Here is a 13,795-nt window from a genome sequence, read left to right as displayed (position 1 = left end):
AACAAAACACAGTATTTGAGATGAGGACATACCAATGACCTATACAGTGGTATCACTTTCTGCTACTGATTCCTCTCCCTATGCAACCAAGCATCTGACTTGCCTTCCTCATTGCTTTGTTACAATGTTTGCTGCCTTTAATTCACCTGAAATAGTGATTCCTAGATCCCTTTCCTCCTCAGTACTTTCCAGTATAGTGCCATTAATACTATATTTAGCCTTTGGATTTTTGAGACCCAAGTGCATGATCTTGCATTTTTTTGGCATTAAACTACTTGCCACGTTCTTGACCATTGATCTAGTCTACCTAGGTCATCAATCATTTGTTTTACCCCTCCTGGTGTCTACCCTGTTGAATACCTTTTTGTGTCATCTGCAAAAAGGCATATAGTTTCCCTTAAATACCATTTGCAATGTGACAAAGATATTAAAGCACTGGTCCAAGTACAGATCCCTGAGGTATTTAACAGTCTGCGATGTGAAACAGTGTCAAAAGCCTTACAAGTCTAGATAAGCTATATCTATGGCCCCCCTTTATCTATTTCCTTAGTCACCCAGTCAGTCAAGATTTGTTTGACATGATCTCACCAATCCATGCTGTTTGGGACCCTGCAAATTGCTGGATTTCAGATAGTCGTAGAGTTTCCATCAATTTCCCTACTACTGATGAAGGCTCACTGGTCGGTAGTTGCGTGCCTCAACTTTTGTGCAGTGGGACGATGTGTGCTCTTTTCCAGTCCTCTGGAATAACTCCTGATACTAGTGACACGTTGAATAATGGTGTTACCAGCACCCCTTTAAGCTCTCTTAGTATCCTTGGATGTATCCCATCTGGCCCCATTGATTTATCCACTTTCAGTTTTGAGAGTTCTGTTAGGAACAAGCACATTTACAGAGAAGATCCTACCTCATTTTTCTGATTACAGCTGCAACTTAACTGTAGCCTCTTGCCCCTCTCAGTAGTGAATACTGTACAAAAATACTTAAGATGATCAGCAATTACATTGTCTCCCTCAACAAGCCTCCCTCTTTCTGTCTTTAGTCTTTTTATTCCACATTTTGTTTTTCTCCTTTCGCTTCTATACTTAAAAAAAAAAATCTAAAAAAATTTGCCCCCTTTACCCACTGACTGTGCCATCTTGTCCTCAGCTTTGCCTATCTGACTACTTTCTTAGCCTCCTTCTGTTCTACAAGATACCCTTTGTCCTCATTATTTTGCATCTACTTGGATTTCCTAAAGGCCATCTTTTTGCTTTCACAATACTTGCTACCTCTTTCCCAAATAGCACTGGCTTCCTTTTCCTTGTGGTATTCCTAACCTTTTTGATACAAAGGTCTGTTGCCTTTAATATTGCACTTTTTAAATTTCCCCACCTCTCCTGCACTCCTTTCAAGTTCCTTCACTCTGCCAAAGATTTGCTTACACATCTTCCCATCCCTACAAAATCAGCCTTCCTAAAATCTAACACCTTTTTTTTGTAACTATCTCCTACTCATGTCAATTTTTTTTTTTAAGCAACTTCAATCAAACTTTTGCAGCTATCGCCCGTATTCAATTTGAGGCGAAAAGTCCAGACTTTTTGCATGTTTTCATGGTGGAAAAGTATCGCGTGTGTGTCCGCTATTCCACATATTCAATTTCAAAGTAGGTGAAATCAGGAAATAGCGAAACTTGGATTGGTGAAAAAAATTTGAATTTTTGGGAAATAATCCTAGGACCTCCCTAAAGATGTGCAGACATGGGGATCACTATGGGTACCCCTGTTTTTGCCTGCAGAAGAAAGTTGGGTTTTTAAATAACTGCAGCAGGTGCATAAATGTGGCTTTGAAGAAGAGCATTTAGAAGTTTTTTAGGGAAAAATAAATATGGCTATCAAATTTGGGGTACTTAAAAATATGCTTACCCTCCATTTTCAAGTCCCTGAAATTATTTCGTAAAATTCTGCGAAAATGCACCTGCTGCCTCTCCTGCAATGAAGAAAACACCTGCCATGTATAAGGGAACCCCTCTGGACTCAATTCCACTAATCTAGAAGTGTGTTCCCTATTTTTTTTTTTAAACCCCAAAATTTTAATTTTTTTGGGGTGTCTCTATTTTTTTTTTTAACAGACTGTTTTAAGAGGGCATTCCCAAGGGTGCAGGCTATTTATTTTAAGCCTGCACCCCTAAACACCAATTCTACACTTTTTTTTTTGCCAGGAAAAGGCTGGTGAAAAATTATCCCTGTTTTTTAGGGCTGCAGGTTGTTTTTTTTTTATAAAAGCCTTCACCCTTAAACCCTGATTCTGCACTTTTTTTTTGCCATGTATTACATGGCGAAAAATTATGCCTATTTTTTTAACATTGACTTTTTGCACTGGCGAAAAGTCAATGTAATGGAATATGGGGAAATTGGCGAAAATGATGACATCGGCGATAAATTATCACGATAACTGACTTTTCACCACATATTGAATATGGCCCTATATCAGGAACTGCCACTGATGGTCCTGTGCTCTGGTGTGTTATACCTGCCCATGTGATGTCATAATGGATGACCTGCACCTGATCATAGTGACATCACTGCAGCCAAGCGGGAAGAATCATCTGAGTATCTTACATGAGCAGGGCAGACTAGTGTACACAGTATTTCCACAATCTTTACAACCGAAGCCCCCACTACCCCATAAGCAGAATATTGACATTCAGGCCAGTGGCAAACGCAGGATTTCCAAATGCTTAATTTTAGAGCGAGTGTGGCCAGTCAATGAAGAGGGCAGAATTAGTACTTAACCAGCTTTAATAAGCATCATACACAGTGTATTGTGTGTAATAATTCCAGCATTACAGGACCATTGATCACAGTAAGCCATGAGATGTGTCAGTAGGCCATCCTGCCTGAGCTGAATGTATTTATTTTAGATGTGGGCACCATTCCAGATCATGGGAGCAAGTCCGGGAGCCTGGAGGCGAAGCAGAAGAACCTAGCACTGCCTTGTACATATATGTACATATTGGGCTCTATAGCAGTGCATCTCTAACAGTGCATGTATTCCAGATCTTCTAGTTGGTGCGCAGGTTATTTATTGCTGGCTGATACATGTTAAAAGATCCACAGGAGGTGCTAATTATTTCATTTGTGATACTGAGAAGATCATGCAGCACTAGTAACAATCTATTATATTACTATTTCTATTGTGGTCATGGTGTGGGCTGGGTGCGGGGGGGGGGGGGGGGTGGGTTTCCAGGCAGACGGAAACCCCCTCTGCGTTTGCCTATGCAGGCATATGTGGAAAAGAGGTCAACTTTGTTCTAATCAACTAGAATTAAGATATAACAAAAAAAATAAAAATCTTACTGAAGAAGAAAGAACAGCCCCATGCACAGTATTGCCATTTACCAGATATACTCATCGGGCCTAGATGGGAGCCCAACTGCTAACACATCACACAGCACTCATGGTATCCAGCTCCCCCCTCCCCCACATTGACAGGTATTCAAATAGCAGCAGCGTTTATCCCCGTGACTAATTGCTGGCCAAAATCTCTGCGGTGCAGGGGAAAGCTATTCAATAAAATAGCCTTTTTCGCGTGCAGAAAAATCTGGACCCATCTGTGGAAACACACTGATTCCGTGTAAACCATGTCCAATCTCCTCCCCCCCCCCCCCTACCTCGATTTGGTGGGTATTTTTTCTACCTCGCACCTCCATGAGCTGCGAGGTAAAGCCTGAATGTGGGGCCTCACGTGAGGAATCCCTGCTGATTGAATAGGTCTGGCGTGACAGTTAGCTGCGGGGCAACCCCTGCAGCTAATTGAATATGCCCCATACTCTAGGAGGCCCACCTGGAACAAAGGTGCAGCTGACTCCAGTATTGTAAGAGGGTGGTTCAATAGATAAGGTTATAAGACCTCTCATATGTGTAATGTTCCCTAATTCATTCTAATTTCCTGCCACGGCTATTAGACTGTGCCTCATGTCAGTCATACTGTCCCAACATCAGCTGTAAAATGGCAGGGTTGGCAGAAACATGGTCAGACATTGAGGTGCGTAGTGAGATCAGATTTCTGCATCTAAAGGGCACATCAGCAGCAAAAATTCATCCCCAACTTTTTGAGGTGTACAGTGATAGCGTCATGTCACGGAAACAGGTTTGGTGGGCTGCCTTTGATAACGGCAGGACAGATGTTCAAGATGAGCAACGATCTGGCCGCCCAAGCACATCCACCTCAGATAACCTTTTGTGCTGCATTGAAGGTCTGATTCAGGAGAATAGATGCATTTGAATTAGTGATATTACTGATGAACTGAACATCTCAGTGGGTACTGTGCACAACATCATCCGTGTGCAACTGGGGTACAGGCAAAAAAGTGTTCACACAAAACTAATAGGATGGGAATGTCTCTAAGGGCTCTATTTATTAACGTTAGTTTTACTAAAATAAAGTGAAAAAGGGTGTTTTCACACCCTTTTCACATTATTTTAGTATCACCTATAGTTATTACAGGGCAATTGGAGTAGAATTCATAAAATTCTACTCCAACCCCTAAGTATCACTTACTTTTAGTAAAGCAGATCGCATTTCCCATAACTGTAATGGGAAATGTGACCTGACCAGAGTTACTAAAAATAAAATGTGAAAAAATATTGGGGAAAGCCCTGTGATAATAACACCATCTGGAGATGGCGTTATCCAGGGTCTCCCCCGGTTATCCGGACTCCTGCCCTGCTCTGACGGGGAGAGCTGAGCCGGGAGTCGGTCCCAGTAATCAGCTGGGTGGTCTAAACAGACCGCAAGCTGATTACTATTTTTTTTTTCTTTTTTTTTTCAGTAAAGAAAAAAAATTTACTTACCTGACACCAGGGACCGGTGATCGGACCTCCGGTGATGACTCCCCTCCGGTCAGCTGGTCTCCCATAGTGCACTGCGGCCTGGTCATCAGGTGATCGGGTCCCAGTGCAGTATGGGAGATCACCTGACTGGAGGCCTGGGGCATGCAGGTAAGTAATTAAGGGAGGGGGGGATCTGTGATCGTGGGGGTGGGGCTTAGCGCCGGGGGGGGTGTAGCAGCGGCGACCGGTCGGCGCATGCGCGGGCACTTAATCACGGTATTTTTTGCGAAAATACCGTGATAAGGCTCCGAAGGGGATTCGCAGGGACAGAACTTTATCGCAAGCTCTGTCCCTGCAAGGGATTTGTAGTAAATCCCTATGATATTGCCTGAATTCGCAATGCAAATTCAGTCGTTAATATCACACTACAATCTGCATTCAATATGCGGATTGTAGTAAATAGAGCCCTATGGCACATGATGTGCTACCATGGGGATGTAGCAGTTCCTGCAGCTTGTTCTTAGAGGTGATGAAACGTGGGTGCATCATGTGACAGTGGAGACAAAGCAAGCGTCCATGACATGGAAACACCCATTGTCCCCACCTTCAAAGAAATTCAAAACAACTTCATCAGCAAAGAAGGTTATGGCAGCTGTGTTTTGGGACCACAAGGGTGTGCTTCTTGTTTTCCTACTGTGAACATTGTCCGCTATTGTGACACAATGCCTTCAGCAACTGGCTCAATTTGTCGAAAACGACCTGAGTTACTGCACGATAATGCCAGGCCACATTCCGCCAACTACACGCCTGAGTTGTTATGGCACTTCCTTTGGGAGGTACTGGACCATGCTCCCAACAGCTCTGACCTGGCACCGAGTGAACAGCTACAACAAACTGGTGGATAAGTCTTCTAGAACTTGTGGCCAATGGGGCTATATGAGCAAAGCCCTACAAGGCCTCAGTAACCATGAATGACTTAGTAACATCAGGGGAACCACCCAAGTGCAACAAATATGAAATCCCAGCCTGTGACTTAACAATAACTGGTCGAGATTTACCACTCAAATAGAGTGCCCATAAAATCACCTGAAGGAAACTCTTACCTCCAGGGGCATGGGGAGGGCTGTTCCGGTGGACCCCAAGCTCTGGGCACCAAACAGGTCAGAGGGTGCATGCTGCAACTGGAGTCCAACACCGGCATTTGTTTACTAATGGACAGACTGCTGGGTGCCGGCTCCAAGAGAGCTGATTCTGGCAGGGTGAAGTGTGCAGGGATGCATCCAGGGGAGGGAGTGGCACGATTCCCCCCCTGTAACACACGGCAACCCATAGCGCAGTCTCAAAGTCTGCAGCTATGGGTTGCGGCCACATGAAGATGATGGTTTGATAGTGGGAGCTCTCACCCTTCTCCCTCCTGTCTGTCTTGGTTTACTCCCAGCTAGATTACTCTACTGCCTTATACAGAGAGAGAGAGTACAGCAGCACTAGCACACCTCCTCCCTGCCTAGAAATGCCCCTCCCAGCCCTGTCACTCTGATTAACATGAAGGAGAGAAAATCCCATTTATCAGGGGTGAGGGGAGAAGCAGATACACCCAGCACATATTTTTTTTTTGCCAGATAAAACTCAGGTTCCTTGATCCCTACCCTCAGTAACAGGTCGTTCCCTCTACATAATAATCTGCATCTCTGTACTGCAAATCTTCATATCAGGTCACTCAGAAAAAGCATACAGCAGCTCCCTTCTGCTGTCCCTTTCTGATCCTGAGGGAGCCAGCCTGCCACAAGATGGCACCATCTTCCCTGAAAAGGCTGCCATGTGGGGACCCCCAATCTGTGTAGCAGCACCCCAGTCAATGAACAAAATGCCTGCAACCTACCAGCAGCCCCCCCCCACCCCCCACTTGCAATAGGGTTCATGTAAGCCCCTTCTGCCCAGTGCAATGTATTATTATTATTATTACTACCAGTTATTTATATAGTGCACACATATTCCGTAGCATTTTACAGAGAACATTTGGCCACTCACATCAGTCCCTGCCCCAGTGGAGCTTACACTCTATGGGATCTATTACCTAAGCAGTGTTAGGATACAGAGTGAAAAGTGATATGAAAGTAATAAGGTGCCAGCCAATCAGCTCCCAACTGTCATCTCACAGGCTGTGTTTGAAAAATGACAATTGGGAGCTGATTGGCTGGCACCTTATCACTTTCTTATCACTTTTCACTCTGTCTCCTAACACTGCTTAGTAAATAGACCCCTATGTTCCCTACCATATGCTCACACACATACACACTAGGGTTAATTTGTGTTGGGAGCCAATTAACCTACCAGTATATTTTTGGGAGTGTGGGAGGAAACCCGCGCAAGCACAGGGAGAATATATAAACTCCACACAGATAGGGCTATGGTGGGAATCGAACCCATGACCTCCATGCTGTGAGGCAGTAATTACATTACACCGTCTGTGCTTCATCTGTCCCATTCCGTGTGCACCACTGGGAGAGCCACCATGTGCATAAGAGAGTGACTGTTCATGGTTGGGAGCCCTAAGGACGTCTTGCAGGCCAAATTGCTGAGAGTGAAATCTGGAAACTTTGCAGGCAAAGACCCTGGTGACTGAGCACCCACAGTCAGACACATCCTCACTGCCGGGGAGGCCATAATCGAAATGGGTAGGTGGAAGCATGGTGGGCAGGACATAATGTTCTAAAGCAGGGCTGCACAGTAGATACAACACTATAGAGGGAAAGGAACAAAGAAAGGAGAGAGTATAGGAATGCAGGAGAAAAGACTCTGAAATAATAGTATAAAACAATACACGTAATGTAGAAAGATGCCCAGTAACGGAAATGAAGGAGAGGTGAGAAAAGAACAGAAAGAAAGGATAAAGTAAAGTAAATAACAGTCAGAATCACAGTAACAGCAGGACACTACTTCCCTGGTCCAACACCAAACGCAGAAGAGAATCAGAAATTATCAGACACTCCCTATCACGTAACAGCCCAGCCACAAAGCTCCTCCCTTTAGCTTTATATAACCCAGGAGACGCCCCTATAATATGCTAATAGTGTCCCTGCTTTGTCAGTTTGACATGATCCAGCCTCGGGGTTTAAATCCCCCAAAGGCATATAAAATGCCTTATGTCCCTCTTACCATTAGTTTAATTATGGGGCAATAATACAACCAACGAGGACTCTTGTAGATTCAGACACAATTTGTGCCAAAAATGTCAGAAAAACTGCGTAAAAAGAAAAACACAATTCCAGTAATCTATATATTAATAGCAGAAGGATGACTATTATGAGTGACATATTTCTATGATGCCGTTGTCTGAGCAGGGCACATCATATGCCAAATTAAAGGTCTTGGTCCATAGATTTGCAGAAAAATATCGGCGTTGTAATTAGTTTCTTTATTTCAGAATTATGTGGCAAAACGTCTGCCCACCATTTACAATGCATCACCACTGTGCTCTGAATAATGTGATAGTTGGTGAATTTGCTGGGAGGTCTGGAAACTGTGACAGTTATTTGCAACCACATATATCAGTGTGTCTTGTGGGGATCTCAGTCACTGACTGCTGTGTTATTTTATTATTCACTTCTCCATGCTTTGTTTACACCTAAAATGCCTAGAGGCCGGCCTCAAGGACTTCAACATGGTGGAACCCTTACAAGTCGCACAGAGCACGCAGTTCAAAAATCTTACAGTCAACAATATTATCATCACAACCAACATATAACAAGATCAACTGATACACTGCCTGCATTGTACATGACATATTTTCCATAGTACCACTTTTTGGGGCCTATGGACGTGCTATTTTTTTCAGACTGCTGTCACATGGTTCCACCCAGGGGCGGAACTAACGGAAGTGCAGTTGGTGCATTGCACGGGGCCCGCTGTGGTGCAGGAGCCCATAGCCACTGCAGCAACCCCGCTAGTGTCCCGCGGGCCCCAAGTGTAGGGCAGCCTGAAGTCAGTAGCAATCTGCAGTACACAGTTTACAAACTGCCGCCCACCAGCTGTGTGTTTGTTATAGCAGCCAATTAGAGTCAGACAGACTCTCATTGGCTGCTGCGTCATCAACGGAGGGAGCCGGCAGGACCTCACTCATGAGTTCCGCCTTCCGGCTCCCCCCACAGCGGGTGTTGGAAGACGTCATGATGACGTCTCTCCCATCCCATAGTGCAGAGCGACAGCAGGCCCGGAGAAGCGGGGAGCGGTGGTCATCGGCAGGAGCAGGGAACAGGTAAGTTGCGTTGTGTGTGTGTATGTGTGTAAGGGGGAACAGAGACTGGAACAGCATAAGGAGGGGGGGCGCTACTGGGCGCACTGTATGGGGATGGTGGCCGCTACTGGGGGCACTGTATAGCGATGGTGGCCACTACTGGGGGCACTGAATAGGGGGAGGCGCTACTAGGGGCACTGTATGGGGAGGGTGGCCGCTACTGGGGGGACTACTACTGGGGGCAATGCATAGGGGGGATTACTACTGAGGGCAATGCATAAGGGGATTACTACTGGGGCCAATGCATAGAGGGGACTACTACTGGGGGCAATGCATAGGGGGGATCACTACTGGGGGCACGGCATAGAGAGACTACTGCTAGGGGCACTGCATAGGAGGGATTACTACTGGGGCACTGCATAGTGGGGACTACTACTGGGGGCACGGCATAGGGGGACTACTACTGGGGGCAATGCATGAGGTACTACTACTAGGGGCAATGCATAAGAGGGATTACTACTGGGGGCAATGCATAGGGGGGACTACTACTGGAGGCACTGCATAGGGGGGACTACTACTGGAGGCACTGCATAGGAGGGATCACTACTGGGGGCACTGCATAGGGAAACTACTACTAGGGGCACTGCATAGGCAGGATTACTACTGGGGGCAATGCATAGAGGGGAATACTACTGGGCCAATGTATAGGGGGGCTACTACTGGGGGCAATGCATGAGGTACTACTACTAGGGCTAATGCATAGGGGGGATTACTACTGGGGGCAATGCATAGGGGGGACTTTTACTGGGGGCACTGCACAGAGGGGACTACTACTGGAGGCACTGCAAAGGGGGGACTACTATTGGGGGCACTGCATAGGGGCAGACCTGCCGACATTTAGCTCCCTCCTTCCGGGAGGGAGCTGTCGGGCTTACAGTGCAGGGGGGTGTGGCGCGGTCAAAGGGGGTGGGACTCATCATTGGGGGCGGAGCATGGGGGGCATCATCATAGCTCCGCCCCCTCTTCACAATGCGGATATTAATGGCATTGTGGAGCAGAGGGCAGAGCCACGATGACGCGATTCAATGCGAATTGCGTCACCGGCCCCCCCCGCTGCCGGGCTTTATACTTACACCTGCGGGGGTGCATACACGTCGCCGGAGGTCGGGAGACTTGCCTGGCTTCCCGGGAGGCCGGGAGCCGCACCCGATTTTCGGGAGGCTCCCGGCCAAATCGGGAGGTTAGGCAAGTAAGCTACTGGGGGCAATGCATAGGGGGGGGCTACTACTGGGAGCAATGCTTAGGGGGGACTACTACTGGGGGCACTGAATAGGGAGGACCACTTCTGGGGGCACTGCATAGGGGGACCCAAAGCATATTCTTGCACCTGGGCCCCCACTATATTTAGCAGAACTCTTTATAAAAAAAATACTCTCAAATTACAGACTCATTATCTCCATAATATCCTCAGTAACTAAGGCCGTTACCGCCAGGTTTCCCTAGTATATGTAAATCTGGTATTTTAAGAGGTCTGCAACTGCATATTATGTAAAATATGTATTTTTCATAATATATATTAATAGCTTTTAATACACATCCCCTCGGAGATCACTGATGATACACACTATTAATAACCACATCAGTGCCACAATTTTTAATACATACACCTATTATACCCCTTTTACACTGGAGCTAAAACCCGGGTTATTGCAAGGTTAACCAGGGCAGCTCCTTGGTGTAAAAGGGGTGAGGGTTGGATCGTCGGGTCGAGTGACCCGGCAATCCAACCCAGGTAAATAGCAGGGTTTAACACGGGAGTAACCAGTGAAACCCTGCTTTGTGTACGGTGCACTCCGGGTCTTAATGACCTGCAGTGCGCCGCAAGCCGGCCGATTGGTTCGGCTTCAGTGGTGCTTGGAGATGATGTCACCTGGAAAAGCCGGGTCTATGCAGATCCGACTGTGGTGTGAGCAGCGCCGATTCGGGAAAATCCCGAGTCGGTGCCGGCTAAATTCCGGGTCTGATCCGTATAGGAACCCTGTACCAACTCCGGGTCAGACCCGGAATTTTGGTGGAAAAGGGGTATTAGGGAGAGTCAATAATAAATAATGAGTAAACATTCTTCCCTCACATTATCTAGATAACAAATCAACTTTCTGTCAGATGTATAATTTCTGTCATTGAAAGATTTATACAAACTACAGTCACTACCTATAGGCAATGAGGCACCGGACACTGATAGGTGTATATGTGACAATAGGAGAAGCGCGGCTTTCATGCACAAGATAAATGTGGCACATGCTGGGTGTCATTATATTACTCAGTCTCACATGCTGCTAAATATAAGTGACACTTATCAGCACATAGCACAAGAGATGTTTAATGTATGTAATAACCCAGCTAAAGGTACAATAATACACATACAGTAGGGCCATATTCAATTAGTTTTGCATCTGCGATACTTTTCCGCCTGATGCACTTTTCGCCTACTTCGCGTGTTTTGTACGTGAAAACTTTTCGTGCACGCCCCCCGTTATTCGCCTCATTCATTTCCAAAGGACGCAAAAACGCGTCCTGGCGAAACTCAAACAGGCGAAAAGTGCTGATAAAGATGGGGAAATCAGCCTGACACCCCCCAAAGATGCACTAACATTGGGGATCAGTATACAGTAGATTTCCCCGAATAGCCCTCCTGCAGCTATTTGGGGTACTTAAGTGCTTTCAATTGCCTCTATATAGTGTCTTTGAACGAGTGGTGAAGAATAGCATTAAGCAGTATTTTTTCGTGAAAATAAGTAGTCCTGTAAAATTTGTGGTACATGAAAATAGGTGCTAGCATGGTTTAAATTCACTAAAGTGAAGTTTTAAGTGACGTCAAAAACGCACCTTCAGCAAGCACCTGCAATCAAAAAAACACCTCCCCCATACTTGCAGACCCCCCAAAAGTCTATTTCGCTACTTTTTATGTGTACCCCCACTTTGTACTTTTTTGCCCCTATTTTCAAAGTAATTTTTTGGGGTGTTCCTCTTTTTTTTTAGGGTTTTCCAAAGGGTGCAGAGTGGTTTCCCCTCCTTTGCACCCAAAAAAACGCAATTCTGCACTTTTTTCCGCCTGCTATTCATAGGCGAAACTTTTTCGCCTATTACATTGCATTTACTTTCCGCGTACATGAAAATTCTTTGCAATTGAATACAGCGAAAAGTTTCTGCCTGCCGAAATGGCGTCATCCGCGATACTTTTTTGCAGATTACGGCTTTTTGCCGCTAATTGATTACGGTCCATAGTCCTAGATCAAAATGCCGGATCGCACCTGGGATTTTGAACGCAGGTCCAACTGAGATGCGACCCTTACAGACAGGCAGCTTATTCCTGGGCCAGCCACGTCAGTGCACTGCCAGTGCTTGGAGACACTGGCGTATCTATAATGGGTGCAGAGTGTGCAGTGCACACGGGCCCCCGGGTCTAGGGGTGCCCGTACAACCCTGCACCCAGATTACTTAAAACTTGCCTCTCCGAGGTCCCGCGCCGGGTGTCAGCGCTGTACCAAAAGCAAGAAAAATGACCGCCGCGGCCATTTTTCCGGCGTTTTGCACATGCGCAATAGACTCCGGGCACACTCTAGTGCCCAGAGTCTACTAATGCTTTGGTGGCTGGCCAGCCGCATTAGTCGGCTGCCGGGAAGAGAGGAGGGGGCCCTGGACAGGGCATGCACACGGGTCCCCACCTCTCTAAAGACGCCCCTGCTTGGAGATTAAATCATCTCCAAGTGCCGGCTCTTTCTATGCTGTAAATGGGTCCCGGGTCAGATAAGCCAGGTTATCCCTTTACACTGCACCGCAACCTGGGTAGATCCTAGGTTCAACTCATCTAATGGCCCAGGTTGAAATGCCAGGATGTAGGGTTTTATAAGGACCCTTTCAGACTAAACAAAATCCTGAGTTCAGGTGCAATAATATGGGATTTTGTTGCTAGTCTTAAAGGGCTATAAGTAGGCTTACCATACTATTACAACATTAGGCCCCACCATCTGGTCATGGTAGTGTCTAGATGCCCTTCACGGAGAGAACTCTGACGTCATCAGCTACTGTCTAACGTCATTCCCTACCATCCACGAGGACATAGAGGGGGAATATAGCCTGAAGCATGGCGAGCGGACAAGTTTCTTCTTTATTGGATATTATGGGCATGGAACCGCACTTCCGCCCTCACTGCGCGTCACTTCCAGGTCCTTAGCATGAAGGGGAAATAAGCACTACCATCTGGTCATGCTTTCAGGATTTCTGCATGTGGAAACAGGTGGGATAATTACTGACCCTGTATAATGATCAACTCCCTGTTCATCATTAAAGCTATCCTAAAAACAAGAACTGCTGATGGCACTTGAGGATTGCAGTTGTGATCAGGGCCTGTGCTTGGTGTCTCGGCACCCAGAGCTGTCCCGTGCTCCCCCTGCCCCTTCCCTCACTGCGCCCTCCCCCAGAGCACAACATAATAAGCGAAGTAGGTGGGTGGAGGGCGGGATCTTTTGCAGCTGGACCCCGGCGCCCCTGTGTGGTCGCACGCATGGAGAGTGCCTGGGGCCGGCCCCGGTTGTGATCCCCTCATCCACAGGTTCTCAAACTCAGGTCTCCTCAGAGAATCTCTCCTCACAGAATTGCAAGTGAAATAATTCGCTCCATCTATGGATTTTTTTAAAATTTGTCAGTGAGTAATGAGTACTCCGTGCACCTGCTGGGTGATCTGGAA

This window comes from Taudactylus pleione, unplaced genomic scaffold, assembly GCF_031769625.1.
Source record: "Taudactylus pleione unplaced genomic scaffold, aTauple2 ptg000079l, whole genome shotgun sequence".
NCBI lineage: Eukaryota > Metazoa > Chordata > Amphibia > Anura > Myobatrachidae > Taudactylus > Taudactylus pleione.
This window is presented reverse-complemented; position numbering follows the sequence as displayed.